The following is a 17,559-nucleotide window of genomic DNA, read 5'->3' on the forward strand; positions in this document are numbered from 1 at the left end:
TATTTAGTCACAGAGGGTGTGCCTGTTGTTGAAACAGCCAGCATTTGTTATTCAGTCACAGAGGGTGCCTGTTGTTGAAACAGTCAGCATTTGTTATTCAGTCACAGAGTGTGTACCTGTTGTTGAAACAGTCAGCATTTGTTATTCAGTCACAGAGGCTGCCTGTTGTTTAAACAGTCAACATTTGTTATTCAGTCACAGAGGGTGCCTGTTGTTGAAACAGACAGCATTTGTTATTCAGTCACAGAGGGTGCCTGTTGTTGAAACAGCCAGTATATGTTATTCAGTTACAGAGTGTGCATCTGTTGTTGAAACAGTCAGCATTTGTTTTTCAGTCACAGAGGGTCCCTGTTGTTGAAACAGTCAGCATTTGTTATTCAGTCACAGAGGCTGCCTGTTGTTTAAACAGTCAGCATTTGTTATTCAGTCACAGAGGGTGCCTGTTGTTGAAACAGTCAGCATTTGTTATTCAGTCACAGAGTGTGATTCTCTTGTTGAAACAACCAGCATTTGTTATTCAGTCACAGAGTGTGTACCTGTTGTTGAAACAGCCAGTATATGTTATTCAGTCACAGAGTGTGCATCTGTTGTTCAATCAGAGAGTGTGCCTGTTGTTGAATCATTCAGCATTTGTTATTTAGTCACAGAGGGTGCCTGTTGTTGAAACAGTCAGCATTTGTTATTCAGTCACAGTGGGTCCCTGTTGTTGAAACAGTCAGCATTTGTTATTCAGTTACAGAGTGTGCTGCCCGTTGTTGAAACAGCCAGTATTTGGTATTCAGTCACAGAGAGTGCCTGTTGTTGAAACAGTCAGCATTTGTTATTCAGTCACAGAGTGTGTACCTGTTGTTGAAACAGTCAGCATTTGTTATTCAGTCACAGAGTGTGCATCTGCTGTTGAAACAGTCAGCATTTGTTATTCAGTCACAGAGTGTGTACCTGTTGTTGAAACAGTCAGCATTTGTTATTCAATCACAGAGTGTGCCTGTTGTTGAAACAGCCAGCATTTGTTATTCAGTCACAGAGTGTGCATCTGTTGTTCAATCAGAGAGTGTGCCTGTTGTTGAATCATTCAGCATTTGTTATTTAGTCACAGAGGGTGCCTGTTGTTGAAACAGTCAGCATTTGTTATTCAGTCACAGTGGGTCCCTGTTGTTGAAACAGTCAGCATTTGTTATTCAGTTACAGAGTGTGCTGCCTGTTGTTGAAACAGTCAGCATTTGTTATTCAGTCACAGAGTGTGTACCTGTTGTTGAAACAGTCAGCATTTGTTATTCAGTCACAGAGTGTGCATCTGCTGTTGAAACAGTCAGCATTTGTTATTCAGTCACAGAGTGTGTACCTGTTGTTGAAACAACCAGCATTTGTTATTCAGTCACAGTGTGTGCGCCTGTTGTTGAAACAGCCAGTATTTGTTATTCAGTCACAGAGTGTGTACCTGTTGTTGAAACAGTCAGCATTTGTTAATCAGTCACAAAGGGTGCCTGTTGTTGAAACAGTCAGCATTTGTTATTCAGTCACAGAGTGTGTATGTGTTGTTGAAACAACCAGCATTTGTTATTCAGTCACAGAGTGTGTACCTGTTGTTGAAACAGCCAGTATATGTTATTCAGTCACAGAGGGTGCCGGTTGTTGAAACAGTCAGCATTTGTTCTTCAGTCACAGAGTGTGTACCTGTTGTTGAAACAGTCAGCATTTGTTATTCAATCACAGAGTGTGCCTGTTGTTGAAACAGTCAGCATTTGTTAATTAGTCACTGAGGGAGTGCCTGTTGTTGAAACAGCCAGCATTTGTTATTCAGTCATAGAGTGTGCATCTGTTGTTGAAACAGTCAGCATTTGTTATTCAATCAGAGAGTGTGCCTGTTGTTGAAACAGTCAGCATTTGTTATTCAGTCACAGAGGGTGCCTGTTGTTGAAACAGTCAGCATTTGTTATTCAGTCACAGATGGTCCCTGTTGTTGAAACAGTCAGCATTTGTTATTAAGTCACAGAGTGTGTACCTGTTGTTGAAACAGTCAGCATTTGTTATTTAGTCACAGAGTGTGTACCTGTTGTTGAAACAGCTAGCACTTTTTATTCAGTCACAGAGGGCGCCTATTGTTGAAACAGACAGCATTTGTTATTCAGTCACAGAGCGTGCCTATTGTTGAAACAACCAGTATTTGTTATTTAGTCACAGAGTGTGTACCTGTTGTTGAAACAGTCAGCATTTGTTATTTAGTCACAGAGGGTGCCTGTTGTTGAAACAGTCAGCATTTGTTATTAAGTCACAGAGTGTGTACCTGTTGTTGAAACAGTCAGCATTTGTTATTTAGTCACAGAGTGTGTACCTGTTGTTGAAACAGTCAGCATTTGTTATTCAGTCACAGAGCATGCCTGTTGTTGGAACAGCCAGTATTTGTTATTTAGTCACAGAGGGTGCCTGTTGTTGAAACAACCAGTATTTGTTATTCAGTCACAGAGTCTGCCTGTTGTTGAAACAGCCAGCATTTGTAATTCAATCACAGAGGGTCCCTGTTGTTGAAACAGTCAGCATTTGTTATTCAGTCACAGAGTGTGTACCTGTTGTTGAAACAGCTAGCACTTTTTATTCAGTCACAGAGGGCGCCTATTGTTGAAACAGACAGCATTTGTTATTCAGTCACAAAGCATGCCTGTTGTTGGAACAGCCAGTATTTGTTATTTAGTCACAGAGGGTGCCTGTTGTTGAAACAACCAGTATTTGTTATTCAGTCACAGAGTCTGCCTGTTGTTGAAACAGCCAGCATTTGTAACTCTATCACAGAGGGTCCCTGTTGTTGAAACAGTCAGCATTTGTTATTTAGTCACAGAGGGTGCCTGTTGTTGAAACAACCAATATTTGTTATTCAGTCACAGAGTCAGCCTGTTGTTGAAACAGCCAGCATTTGTAATTCAATCACAGAGGGTCCCTGTTGTTGAAACAGTCAGCATTTGTTATTCAGTCACAGAGAGTCCCTGTTGTTGAAACAGTCAACATTTGTTATTCAATCACAGAGTGTGTACCTGTTGTTGAAACAGTCAGCATTTGTTATTTAGTCACAGAGGGTCCCTGTTGTTGAAACAGTCAGCATTTGTTATTCAGTCACAGAGGCTGCCTGTTGTTTAAACAGTCAACATTTGTTATTCAGTCACAGAGGGTGCCTGTTGTTGAAACAGACAGCATTTGTTATTCAGTCACAGAGGGTGCCTGTTGTTGAAACAGCCAGTATATGTTATTCAGTTACAGAGTGTGCATCTGTTGTTGAAACAGTCAGCATTTGTTTTTCAGTCACAGAGGGTCCCTGTTGTTGAAACAGTCAGCATTTGTTATTCAGTCACAGAGGCTGCCTGTTGTTTAAACAGTCAGCATTTGTTATTTAGTCACAGAGGGTGCCTGTTGTTGAAACAGTCAGCATTTGTTATTCAGTCACAGAGTGTGATTCTCTTGTTGAAACAACCAGCATTTGTTATTCAGTCACAGAGTGTGTACCTGTTGTTGAAACAGCCAATATATGTTATTCAGTCACAGAGTGTGCATCTGTTGTTCAATCAGAGAGTGTGCCTGTTGTTGAATCATTCAGCATTTGTTATTTAGTCACAGAGGGTGCCTGTTGCTGAAACAGTCAGCATTTGTTATTCAGTCACAGAGGGTCCCTGTTGTTGAAACAGTCAGCATTTGTTATTCAGTTACAGAGTGTGCTGCCCGTTGTTGAAACAGCCAGTATTTGGTATTCAGTCACAGAGAGTGCCTGTTGTTGAAACAGTCAGCATTTGTTATTCAGTCACAGAGTGTGTACCTGTTGTTGAAACAGTCAGCATTTGTTATTCAGTCACAGAGTGTGCTGCCTGTTGTTGAAACAGCCAGTATTTGGTATTCAGTCACAGAGGGTGCCTGTTGTTGAAACAGTCAGCATTTGTTATTCAGTCACAGAGTGTGTACCTGTTGTTGAAACAGTCAGCATTTGTTATTCAGTCACAGAGTGTGCATCTGCTGTTGAAACAGTCAGCATTTGTTATTCAGTCACAGAGTGTGTACCTGTTGTTGAAAGAGTCAGCATTTGTTATTCAATCACAGAGTGTGCCTGTTGTTGAAACAGTCAGCATTTGTTATTTAGTCACAGAGGGTGTGCCTGTTGTTGAAACAGCCAGCATTTGTTATTCAGTCACAGAGTGTGCATCTGTTGTTCAATCAGAGAGTGTGCCTGTTGTTGAATCATTCAGCATTTGTTATTTAGTCACAGAGGGTGCCTGTTGTTGAAACAGTCAGCATTTGTTATTCAGTCACAGTGGGTCCCTGTTGTTGAAACAGTCAGCATTTGTTATTCAGTTACAGAGTGTGCTGCCCGTTGTTGAAACAGCCAGTATTTGGTATTCAGTCACAGAGGGTGCCTGTTGTTGAAACAGTCAGCATTTATTATTCAGTCACAGAGTGTGTACCTGTTGTTGAAACAGTCAGCATTTGTTATTTAGTCACAGAGTGTGTACCTGTTGTTGAATCAGCCAGCATTTGTTATTCAGTCACAGAGGGTGCCTGTTGTTGAAACAGACAGCATTTGTTATTCAGTCACAGAGGCTGCCTGTTGTTGAAATAGCCAGTATTTGTTATTCAGTCACAGAGTGTGCATCTGTTGTTGAAACAGTCAGCATTTGTTTATCAGTCACAGAGCATCCCTGTTGTTGAAACAGTCAGCATTTGTTATTCAGTCACAGAGGCTACCTGTTGTTGAAACATCCAGCATTTGTTATTCAGTCACAGAGGGTGCATCTGCTGTTGAAACAGCCAGCATTTGTTATTCAGTCACAGAGAGTGCCTGTTGTTGAAACAGTCAGCATTTGTTATTCAATCACAGAGAGTGCCTGTTGTTGAAACAGTCAGCATTTGTTATTTAGTCACAGAGGGTGTGCCTGTTGTTGAAACAGCCAGCATTTGTTATTCAGTCACAGAGTGTGCATCTGTTGTTCAATCAGAGAGTGTGCCTGTTGTTGAAACAGTCAGCATTTGTTATTCGGTCACAGAGGGTCCCTGTTGTTGAAACAATCAGCATTTGTTATTCAATCACAGAGTGTGTACCTGTTGTTGAATCAGTCAGCATTTGTTATTTAGCCACAGAGGGTGCCTGTTGTTGAAACAGCCAGCATTTGTTATTCAGTCACAGTGGGTGCCTGTTGTTGAAACAGTCAGCATTTGTTATTCAGTTACATAGTGTGCTGCCTGTTGTTGAAACAGCCAGTATTTGTTATAAAGTCACAGAGGGTGCCTGTTGTTGAAACAGTCAGCATTTGTTATTCAGTCACAGAGTGTGTACCTGTTGTTGAAAGAGTCAGCATTTGTTATTCAGTCACAGAGTGTGCCTGTTGTTGAAACAGTCAGCATTTGTTATTTAGTCACAGAGGGTGTGCCTGTTGTTGAAACAGCCAGCATTTGTTATTCAGTCACAGAGTGTGCATCTGTTGTTCAATCAGAGAGTGTGCCTGTTGTTGAATCATTCAGCATTTGTTATTTAGTCACAGAGGGTGCCTGTTGTTGAAACAGTCAGCATTTGTTATTCAGTCACAGTGGGTCCCTGTTGTTGAAACAGTCAGCATTTGTTATTCAGTTACAGAGTGTGCTGCCCGTTGTTGAAACAGCCAGTATTTGGTATTCAGTCACAGAGGGTGCCTGTTGTTGAAACAGTCAGCATTTATTATTCAGTCACAGAGTGTGTACCTGTTGTTGAAACAGTCAGCATTTGTTATTTAGTCACAGAGTGTGTACCTGTTGTTGAATCAGCCAGCATTTGTTATTCAGTCACAGAGGGTGCCTATTGTTGAAACAGACAGCATTTGTTATTCAGTCACAGAGGGTGCCTGTTGTTGAAACAGACAGCATTTGTTATTCAGTCACAGAGGCTGCCTGTTGTTGAAATAGCCAGTATTTGTTATTCAGTCACAGAGTGTGCATCTGTTGTTGAAACAGTCAGCATTTGTTTATCAGTCACAGAGCATCCCTGTTGTTGAAACAGTCAGCATTTGTTATTCAGTCACAGAGGCTACCTGTTGTTGAAACAGCCAGCATTTGTTATTCAGTCACAGAGGGTGCATCTGCTGTTGAAACAGCCAGCATTTGTTATTCAGTCACAGAGAGTGCCTGTTGTTGAAACAGTCAGCATTTGTTATTCAATCACAGAGAGTGCCTGTTGTTGAAACAGCCAGCATTTGTTATTTAGTCACAGAGGGTGTGCCTGTTGTTGAAACAGCCAGCATTTGTTATTCAGTCACAGAGTGTGCATCTGTTGTTCAATCAGAGAGTGTGCCTGTTGTTGAAACAGTCAGCATTTGTTATTCGGTCACAGAGGGTCCCTGTTGTTGAAACAATCAGCATTTGTTATTCAATCACAGAGTGTGTACCTGTTGTTGAATCAGTCAGCATTTGTTATTTAGCCACAGAGGGTGCCTGTTGTTGAAACAGCCAGCATTTGTTATTCAGTCACAGTGGGTGCCTGTTGTTGAAACAGTCAGCATTTGTTATTCAGTTACATAGTGTGCTGCCTGTTGTTGAAACAGCCAGTATTTGTTATAAAGTCACAGAGGGTGCCTGTTGTTGAAACAGTCAGCATTTGTTATTCAGTCGCAGAGTGTGTACCTGTTGTTGAAACAGTCAGCATTTGTTATTCAGTCACAGAGTGTGTACCTTTTGTTGAAACAGTCAGCGTTTGTTATTCAGTCACAGAGTGTGTACCTGTTGTTGAAACAACCAGCATTTGTTATTCAGTCACAGAGTGTGCGCCTGTTGTTGAAACAGTCAGTATTTGTTATTCAGTCACAGAGTGTGTACCTGTTGTTTAAAAAATTAGCATTTGTTATTCAGTCACACAGGGTCCCTGTTGTTGGAACAGTCAGCATTTGTTATTCAGTCACAGAGGGTCCCTGTTGTTGAAACAGTCAGCATTTGTTATTCAGTCACAGAGGGTGCCTGTTGTTGAAACAGTCAGCATTTGTTATTCAGTCACAGAGTGTGTACGTGTTGTTGAAACAACCAGCATTTTTTATTCAGTCACAGAGTGTGTACCTGTTGTTGAAACAGCCACTATATGTTATTCAGTCACAGAGGGTGCCTGTTGTTGCAACAGTCAGCATTTGTTATTCAATTACAGAGTGTGCCTGTTGTTGAAACAGTCAGCATTTGTTAATTAGTCACTGAGGGAGTGCCTGTTGTTGAAACAGCCAGCATTTGTTATTCAGTCACAGAGTGTGCATCTGTTGTTGAAACAGTCAGCATTTGTTATTCAATCAGAGAGTGTGCCTGTTGTTGAAACAGTCAGCATTTGTTATTCAATCACAGAGTGTGCCTGTTGTTGAAACAGTCAGCATTTGTTATTCAGTCACAGAATGTGTACCTGTTGTTGAAACAGTCAGCATTTGTTATTTAGTCACAGAGGGTGCCTGTTGTTGAAACAGCCAGCATTTGTTATTCAGTCACAGAGGGTCCCTGTTGTTGAAACTGTCAGCATTTGTTATTCAGTCACAGAGAGTGTACGTGTTGTTGAAACAGTCAGCATTTGTTATTCAGTCACAGAGGGTCCCTGTTGTTGGAACAGTCAGCATTTGTTATTCAGTCAAAGAGGGTGCCTGTTGTTGAAACAGACAGCATTTGTTATTAAGTCACAGAGTGTGTACTTGTTGTTGAAACAGTCAGCATTTGTTATTCAGTCACAGAGTGTGTACCTGTTGTTGAAACAGCTAGCACTTTTTATTCAGTCACAGAGGGCGCCTATTGTTGAAACAGACAGCATTTGTTATTCAGTCACAGAGCGTGCCCATTGTTGGAACAGCCAGTATTTGTTATTCAGTCACAGAGGGTGCCTGTTGTTGAAACAACCAGTATTTGTTATTCAGTCACAGAGTCTGCCTGTTGTTGAAACAGCCTGCATTTGTAATTCAATCGCAGTGTGTGCCTGTTGTTGAAACAGTCAGCATTTGTTATTCAGTCACAGAGGGTGCATATTGTTGAAACAGTCAGCATTTGTTATTCAGTCACAGAGTGTGCATCTGTTGTTGAAACAGTCAGCATTTGTTATTCAGTCACAGAGTGTGCATCTGTTTGTGAAACAGTCAGCATTTGTTATTCAGTCACAGAGTGTGTACCTGTTGTTGAAAGAGTCAGCATTTGTTATTCAGTCACAGAGTGTGTACCTGTTGTTGAAACAGTCAGCATTTGTTATTCAGTCACAGGATGTGCATCTGTTGTTGAAACAGTCAGCATTTGTTATTCAGTCACGCAGTGTGTACCTGTTGTTGAAACAGTCAGCATTTGTTATTCAGTCACAGAGTGTGGGACTGTTGTTGATACAGCCAGTATTTGTTATTCAGTCACAGAGTGTGTACCTGTTGTTGAAACAGTCAGCATTTGTTATTTAGTCACAGAGGGTGCCTGTTGTTGAAACAGTCAGCATTTGTTATTCAATCACAGAGTGTGCCTGTTGTTGAAACAGTCAGCATTTGTTATTCAGTCACAGAGTGTGTACCTGTTGTTGAAACAGTCAGCATTTGTTATTTAGTCACAGAGGGTCCCTGTTGTTGAAACAGTCAGCATTTGTTATTCAGTCACAGAGGCTGCCTGTTGTTTAAACAGTCAACATTTGTTATTCAGTCACAGAGGGTGCCTGTTGTTGAAACAGACAGCATTTGTTATTCAGTCACAGAGGGTGCCTGTTGTTGCAACAGTCAGCATTTGTTATTCAATTACAGAGTGTGACTGTTGTTGAAACAGTCAGCATTTGTTAATTAGTCACTGAGGGAGTGCCTGTTGTTGAAACAGCCAGCATTTGTTATTCAGTCACAGAGTGTGCATCTGTTGTTGAAACAGTCAGCATTTGTTATTCAATCAGAGAGTGTGCCTGTTGTTGAAACAGTCAGCATTTGTTATTCAATCACAGAGTGTGCCTGTTGTTGAAACAGTCAGCATTTGTTATTCAGTCACAGAGTGTGTACCTGTTGTTGAAACAGTCAGCATTTGTTATTTAGTCACAGAGGGTGCCTGTTGTTGAAACAGCCAGCATTTGTTATTCAGTCACAGAGGGTCCCTGTTGTTGAAACTGTCAGCATTTGTTATTCAGTCACAGAGAGTGTACGTGTTGTTGAAACAGTCAGCATTTGTTGTTCAGTCACAGAGGGTCCCTGTTGTTGGAACAGTCAGCATTTGTTATTCAGTCAAAGAGGGTGCCTGTTGTTGAAACAGACAGCATTTGTTATTAAGTCACAGAGTGTGTACTTGTTGTTGAAACAGTCAGCATTTGTTATTCAGTCACAGAGTGTGTACCTGTTGTTGAAACAGTCAGCATTTGTTTTTCAGTCACAGAGGGTCCCTGTTGTTGAAACAGTCAGCATTTGTTATTCATTCACAGAGGCTGCCTGTTGTTTAAACAGCCAGCATTTGTTATTCAGTCACAGAGGGTGCCTGTTGTTGAAACAGTCAGCATTTGTTATTCAGTCACAGAGTGTGATTCTCTTGTTGAAACAACCAGCATTTGTTATTCAGTCACAGAGTGTGTACCTGTTGTTGAAACAGCCAGTATATGTTATTCAGTCACAGAGTGTGCATCTGTTGTTGAAACAGCCAGTATATGTTATTCAGTCACAGAGTGTGCATCTGTTGTTCAATCAGAGAGTGTGCCTGTTGTTGAATCATTCAGCATTTGTTATTTAGTCACAGAGGGTGCCTGTTGTTGAAACAGTCAGCATTTGTTATTCAGTCACAGTGGGTCCCTGTTGTTGAAACAGTCAGCATTTGTTATTCAGTTACAGAGTGTGCTGCCCGTTGTTGAAACAGCCAGTATTTGGTATTCAGTCACAGAGGGTGCCTGTTGTTGAAACAGTCAGCATTTGTTATTCAGTCACAGAGTGTGTACCTGTTGTTGAAACAGTCAGCATTTGTTATTCAGTCACAGAGTGTGCATCTGCTGTTGAAACAGTCAGCATTTGTTATTCAGTCACAGAGTGTGTACCTGTTGTTGAAACAACCAGCATTTGTTATTCAGTCACAGAGTGTGCGCCTGTTGTTGAAACAGCCAGTATTTGTTATTCAGTCACAGAGTGTGTACCTGTTGTTGAAACAGTCAGCATTTGTTATTCAGTCACAGAGGGTCCCTGTTGTTGAAACAGTCAGCATTTGTTAATCAGTCACAGAGGGTGCCTGTTGTTGAAACAGTCAGCATTTGTTATTCAGTCACAGAGTGTGTATGTGTTGTTGAAACAACCAGCATTTGTTATTCAGTCACAGAGTGTGTACCTGTTGTTGAAACAGCCAGTATATGTTATTCAGTCACAGAGGGTGCCGGTTGTTGAAACAGTCAGCATTTGTTCTTCAGTCACAGAGTGTGTACCTGTTGTTGAAACAGTCAGCATTTGTTATTCAATCACAGAGTGTGCCTGTTGTTGAAACAGTCAGCATTTGTTAATTAGTCACTGAGGGAGTGCCTGTTGTTGAAACAGCCAGCATTTGTTATTCAGTCACAGAGTGTGCATCTGTTGTTGAAACAGTCAGCATTTGTTATTCAATCAGAGAGTGTGCCTGTTGTTGAAACAGTCAGCATTTGTTATTCAGTCACAGAGGGTCCCTGTTGTTGAAACAGTCAGCATTTGTTATTCAGTCACAGATGGTCCCTGTTGTTGAAACAGTCAGCATTTGTTATTCAGTCACAGAGTGTGTACCTGTTGTTGAAACAGTCAGTATTTGTTATTCAGTCACAGAGGGTGCCTGTTGTTGAAACAGTCAGCATTTGTTATTAAGTCACAGAGTGTGTACCTGTTGTTGAAACAGTCAGCATTTGTTATTTAGTCACAGAGTGTGTACCTGTTGTTGAAACAGCTAGCACTTTTTATTCAGTCACAGAGGGCGCCTATTGTTGAAACAGACAGCATTTGTTATTCAGTCACAGAGCGTGCCTATTGTTGAAACAACCAGTATTTGTTATTTAGTCACAGAGTGTGTACCTGTTGTTGAAACAGTCAGCATTTGTTATTTAGTCACAGAGGGTCCCTGTTGTTGAAACAGTCAGCATTTGTTATTAAGTCACAGAGTGTGTACCTGTTGTTGAAACAGTCAGCATTTGTTATTTAGTCACAGAGTGTGTACCTGTTGTTGAAACAGTCAGCATTTGTTATTCAGTCACAGAGCATGCCTGTTGTTGGAACAGCCAGTATTTATTATTTAGTCACAGAGGGTGCCTGTTGTTGAAACAACCAGTATTTGTTATTCAGTCACAGAGTCTGCCTGTTGTTGAAACAGCCAGCATTTGTTATTCAATCACAGAGAGTGCCTGTTGTTGAAACAGTCAGCATTTGTTATTTAGTCACAGAGGGTGTGCCTGTTGTTGAAACAGCCAGCATTTGTTATTCAGTCACAGAGTGTGCATCTGTTGTTCAATCAGAGAGTGTGCCTGTTGTTGAAACAGTCAGCATTTGTTATTCGGTCACAGAGGGTCCCTGTTGTTGAAACAATCAGCATTTGTTATTCAATCACAGAGTGTGTACCTGTTGTTGAATCAGTCAGCATTTGTTATTTAGCCACAGAGGGTGCCTGTTGTTGAAACAGCCAGCATTTGTTATTCAGTCACAGTGGGTGCCTGTTGTTGAAACAGTCAGCATTTGTTATTCAGTTACATAGTGTGCTGCCTGTTGTTGAAACAGCCAGTATTTGTTATAAAGTCACAGAGGGTGCCTGTTGTTGAAACAGTCAGCATTTGTTATTCAGTCGCAGAGTGTGTACCTGTTGTTGAAACAGTCAGCATTTGTTATTCAGTCACAGAGTGTGTACCTGTTGTTGAAACAGTCAGCGTTTGTTATTCAGTCACAGAGTGTGTACCTGTTGTTGAAACAACCAGCATTTGTTATTCAGTCACAGAGTGTGCGCCTGTTGTTGAAACAGTCAGTATTTGTTATTCAGTCACAGAGTGTGTACCTGTTGTTTAAAAAATTAGCATTTGTTATTCAGTCACACAGGGTCCCTGTTGTTGGAACAGTCAGCATTTGTTATTCAGTCACAGAGGGTCCCTGTTGTTGAAACAGTCAGCATTTGTTATTCAGTCACAGAGGGTGCCTGTTGTTGAAACAGTCAGCATTTGTTATTCAGTCACAGAGTGTGTACGTGTTGTTGAAACAACCAGCATTTTGTATTCAGTCACAGAGTGTGTACCTGTTGTTGAAACAGCCACTATATGTTATTCAGTCACAGAGGGTGCCTGTTGTTGCAACAGTCAGCATTTGTTATTCAATTACAGAGTGTGCCTGTTGTTGAAACAGTCAGCATTTGTTAATTAGTCACTGAGGGAGTGCCTGTTGTTGAAACAGCCAGCATTTGTTATTCAGTCACAGAGTGTGCATCTGTTGTTGAAACAGTCAGCATTTGTTATTCAATCAGAGAGTGTGCCTGTTGTTGAAACAGTCAGCATTTGTTATTCAATCACAGAGTGTGCCTGTTGTTGAAACAGTCAGCATTTGTTATTCAGTCACAGAATGTGTACCTGTTGTTGAAACAGTCAGCATTTGTTATTTAGTCACAGAGGGTGCCTGTTGTTGAAACAGCCAGCATTTGTTATTCAGTCACAGAGGGTCCCTGTTGTTGAAACTGTCAGCATTTGTTATTCAGTCACAGAGAGTGTACGTGTTGTTGAAACAGTCAGCATTTGTTGTTCAGTCACAGAGGGTCCCTGTTGTTGGAACAGTCAGCATTTGTTATTCAGTCAAAGAGGGTGCCTGTTGTTGAAACAGACAGCATTTGTTATTAAGTCACAGAGTGTGTACTTGTTGTTGAAACAGTCAGCATTTGTTATTCAGTCACAGAGTGTGTACCTGTTGTTGAAACAGCTAGCACTTTTTATTCAGTCACAGAGGGCGCCTATTGTTGAAACAGACAGCATTTGTTATTCAGTCACAGAGCGTGCCCATTGTTGGAACAGCCAGTATTTGTTATTCAGTCACAGAGGGTGCCTGTTGTTGAAACAACCAGTATTTGTTATTCAGTCACAGAGTCTGCCTGTTGTTGAAACAGCCTGCATTTGTAATTCAATCGCAGTGTGTGCCTGTTGTTGAAACAGTCAGCATTTGTTATTCAGTCACAGAGGGTGCATATTGTTGAAACAGTCAGCATTTGTTATTCAGTCACAGAGTGTGCATCTGTTGTTGAAACAGTCAGCATTTGTTATTCAGTCACAGAGTGTGCATCTGTTTGTGAAACAGTCAGCATTTGTTATTCAGTCACAGAGTGTGTACCTGTTGTTGAAAGAATCAGCATTTGTTATTCAGTCACAGAGTGTGTACCTGTTGTTGAAACAGTCAGCATTTGTTATTCAGTCACAGGATGTGCATCTGTTGTTGAAACAGTCAGCATTTGTTATTCAGTCACGCAGTGTGTACCTGTTGTTGAAACAGTCAGCATTTGTTATTCAGTCACAGAGTGTGGGACTGTTGTTGATACAGCCAGTATTTGTTATTCAGTCACAGAGTGTGTACCTGTTGTTGAAACAGTCAGCATTTGTTATTTAGTCACAGAGGGTGCCTGTTGTTGAAACAGTCAGCATTTGTTATTCAATCACAGAGTGTGCCTGTTGTTGAAACAGTCAGCATTTGTTATTCAGTCACAGAGTGTGTACCTGTTGTTGAAACAGTCAGCATTTGTTATTTAGTCACAGAGGGTCCCTGTTGTTGAAACAGTCAGCATTTGTTATTCAGTCACAGAGGCTGCCTGTTGTTTAAACAGTCAACATTTGTTATTCAGTCACAGAGGGTGCCTGTTGTTGAAACAGACAGCATTTGTTATTCAGTCACAGAGGGTGCCTGTTGTTGCAACAGTCAGCATTTGTTATTCAATTACAGAGTGTGACTGTTGTTGAAACAGTCAGCATTTGTTAATTAGTCACTGAGGGAGTGCCTGTTGTTGAAACAGCCAGCATTTGTTATTCAGTCACAGAGTGTGCATCTGTTGTTGAAACAGTCAGCATTTGTTATTCAATCAGAGAGTGTGCCTGTTGTTGAAACAGTCAGCATTTGTTATTCAATCACAGAGTGTGCCTGTTGTTGAAACAGTCAGCATTTGTTATTCAGTCACAGAGTGTGTACCTGTTGTTGAAACAGTCAGCATTTGTTATTTAGTCACAGAGGGTGCCTGTTGTTGAAACAGCCAGCATTTGTTATTCAGTCACAGAGGGTCCCTGTTGTTGAAACTGTCAGCATTTGTTATTCAGTCACAGAGAGTGTACGTGTTGTTGAAACAGTCAGCATTTGTTGTTCAGTCACAGAGGGTCCCTGTTGTTGGAACAGTCAGCATTTGTTATTCAGTCAAAGAGGGTGCCTGTTGTTGAAACAGACAGCATTTGTTATTAAGTCACAGAGTGTGTACTTGTTGTTGAAACAGTCAGCATTTGTTATTCAGTCACAGAGTGTGTACCTGTTGTTGAAACAGTCAGCATTTGTTTTTCAGTCACAGAGGGTCCCTGTTGTTGAAACAGTCAGCATTTGTTATTCATTCACAGAGGCTGCCTGTTGTTTAAACAGTCAGCATTTGTTATTCAGTCACAGAGGGTGCCTGTTGTTGAAACAGTCAGCATTTGTTATTCAGTCACAGAGTGTGATTCTCTTGTTGAAACAACCAGCATTTGTTATTCAGTCACAGAGTGTGTACCTGTTGTTGAAACAGCCAGTATATGTTATTCAGTCACAGAGTGTGCATCTGTTGTTGAAACAGCCAGTATATGTTATTCAGTCACAGAGTGTGCATCTGTTGTTCAATCAGAGAGTGTGCCTGTTGTTGAATCATTCAGCATTTGTTATTTAGTCACAGAGGGTGCCTGTTGTTGAAACAGTCAGCATTTGTTATTCAGTCACAGTGGGTCCCTGTTGTTGAAACAGTCAGCATTTGTTATTCAGTTACAGAGTGTGCTGCCCGTTGTTGAAACAGCCAGTATTTGGTATTCAGTCACAGAGGGTGCCTGTTGTTGAAACAGTCAGCATTTGTTATTCAGTCACAGAGTGTGTACCTGTTGTTGAAACAGTCAGCATTTGTTATTCAGTCACAGAGTGTGCATCTGCTGTTGAAACAGTCAGCATTTGTTATTCAGTCACAGAGTGTGTACCTGTTGTTGAAACAACCAGCATTTGTTATTCAGTCACAGAGTGTGCGCCTGTTGTTGAAACAGCCAGTATTTGTTATTCAGTCACAGAGTGTGTACCTGTTGTTGAAACAGTCAGCATTTGTTATTCAGTCACAGAGGGTCCCTGTTGTTGAAACAGTCAGCATTTGTTAATCAGTCACAGAGGGTGCCTGTTGTTGAAACAGTCAGCATTTGTTATTCAGTCACAGAGTGTGTATGTGTTGTTGAAACAACCAGCATTTGTTATTCAGTCACAGAGTGTGTACCTGTTGTTGAAACAGCCAGTATATGTTATTCAGTCACAGAGGGTGCCGGTTGTTGAAACAGTCAGCATTTGTTCTTCAGTCACAGAGTGTGTACCTGTTGTTGAAACAGTCAGCATTTGTTATTCAATCACAGAGTGTGCCTGTTGTTGAAACAGTCAGCATTTGTTAATTAGTCACTGAGGGAGTGCCTGTTGTTGAAACAGCCAGCATTTGTTATTCAGTCACAGAGTGTGCATCTGTTGTTGAAACAGTCAGCATTTGTTATTCAATCAGAGAGTGTGCCTGTTGTTGAAACAGTCAGCATTTGTTATTCAGTCACAGAGGGTCCCTGTTGTTGAAACAGTCAGCATTTGTTATTCAGTCACAGATGGTCCCTGTTGTTGAAACAGTCAGCATTTGTTATTCAGTCACAGAGTGTGTACCTGTTGTTGAAACAGTCAGTATTTGTTATTCAGTCACAGAGGGTGCCTGTTGTTGAAACAGTCAGCATTTGTTATTAAGTCACAGAGTGTGTACCTGTTGTTGAAACAGTCAGCATTTGTTATTTAGTCACAGAGTGTGTACCTGTTGTTGAAACAGCTAGCACTTTTTATTCAGTCACAGAGGGCGCCTATTGTTGAAACAGACAGCATTTGTTATTCAGTCACAGAGCGTGCCTATTGTTGAAACAACCAGTATTTGTTATTTAGTCACAGAGTGTGTACCTGTTGTTGAAACAGTCAGCATTTGTTATTTAGTCACAGAGGGTCCCTGTTGTTGAAACAGTCAGCATTTGTTATTAAGTCACAGAGTGTGTACCTGTTGTTGAAACAGTCAGCATTTGTTATTTAGTCACAGAGTGTGTACCTGTTGTTGAAACAGTCAGCATTTGTTATTCAGTCACAGAGCATGCCTGTTGTTGGAACAGCCAGTATTTATTATTTAGTCACAGAGGGTGCCTGTTGTTGAAACAACCAGTATTTGTTATTCAGTCACAGAGTCTGCCTGTTGTTGAAACAGCCAGCATTTGTAATTCAATCACAGAGGGTCCCTGTTGTTGAAACAGTCAGCATTTGTTATTCAGTCACAGAGTGTGTACCTGTTGTTGAAACAGCTAGCACTTTTTATTCAGTCACAGAGGGCGCCTATTGTTGAAACAGACAGCATTTGTTATTCAGTCACAAAGCATGCCTGTTGTTGGAACAGCCAGTATTTGTTATTTAGTCACAGAGGGTGCCTGTTGTTGAAACAACCAGTATTTGTTATTCAGTCACAGAGTCTGCCTGTTGTTGAAACAGCCAGCATTTGTAATTCTATCACAGAGGGTCCCTGTTGTTGAAACAGTCAGCATTTGTTATTTAGTCACAGAGGGTGCCTGTTGTTGAAACAGCCAGCATTTGTAATTCTATCACAGAGGGTCCCTGTTGTTGAAACAGTCAGCATTTGTTATTTAGTCACAGAGTCTGCCTGTTGTTGAAACAGCCAGCATTTGTAATTCAATCACAGACGGTCCCTGTTGTTGAAACAGTCAGCATTTGTTATTCAGTCACAGGGAGTCCCTGTTGTTGAAACAGTCAACATTTGTTATTCAATCACAGAGTGTGTACCTGTTGTTGAAACAGTCAGCATTTGTTATTTAGTCACAGAGGGTCCCTGTTGTTGAAACAGTCAGCATTTGTTATTCAGTCACAGAGGCTGCCTGTTGTTTAAACAGTCAACATTTGTTATTCAGTCACAGAGGGTGCCTGTTGTTGAAACAGCCAGTATATGTTATTCAGTTACAGAGTGTGCATCTGTTGTTGAAACAGTCAGCATTTGTTTTTCAGTCACAGAGGGTCCCTGTTGTTGAAACAGTCAGCATTTGTTATTCAGTCACAGAGGCTGCCTGTTGTTTAAACAGTCAGCATTTGTTATTCAGTCACAGAGGGTGCCTGTTGTTGAAACAGTCAGCATTTGTTATTCAGTCACAGAGTGTGATTCTCTTGTTGAAACAACCAGCATTTGTTATTCAGTCACAGAGTGTGTACCTGTTGTTGAAACAGCCAGTATATGTTATTCAGTCACAGAGTGTGCATCTGTTGTTCAATCAGAGAGTGTGCCTGTTGTTGAATCATTCAGCATTTGTTATTTAGTCACAGAGGGTGCCTGTTGTTGAAACAGTCAGCATTTGTTATTCAGTCACAGTGG

Source organism: Chiloscyllium plagiosum, unplaced genomic scaffold, assembly GCF_037043375.1.
Source record: "Chiloscyllium plagiosum isolate Xiang-an unplaced genomic scaffold, Cpla_swu_hap1 HiC_scaffold_11, whole genome shotgun sequence".
NCBI classification, from domain to species: domain Eukaryota; kingdom Metazoa; phylum Chordata; class Chondrichthyes; order Orectolobiformes; family Hemiscylliidae; genus Chiloscyllium; species Chiloscyllium plagiosum.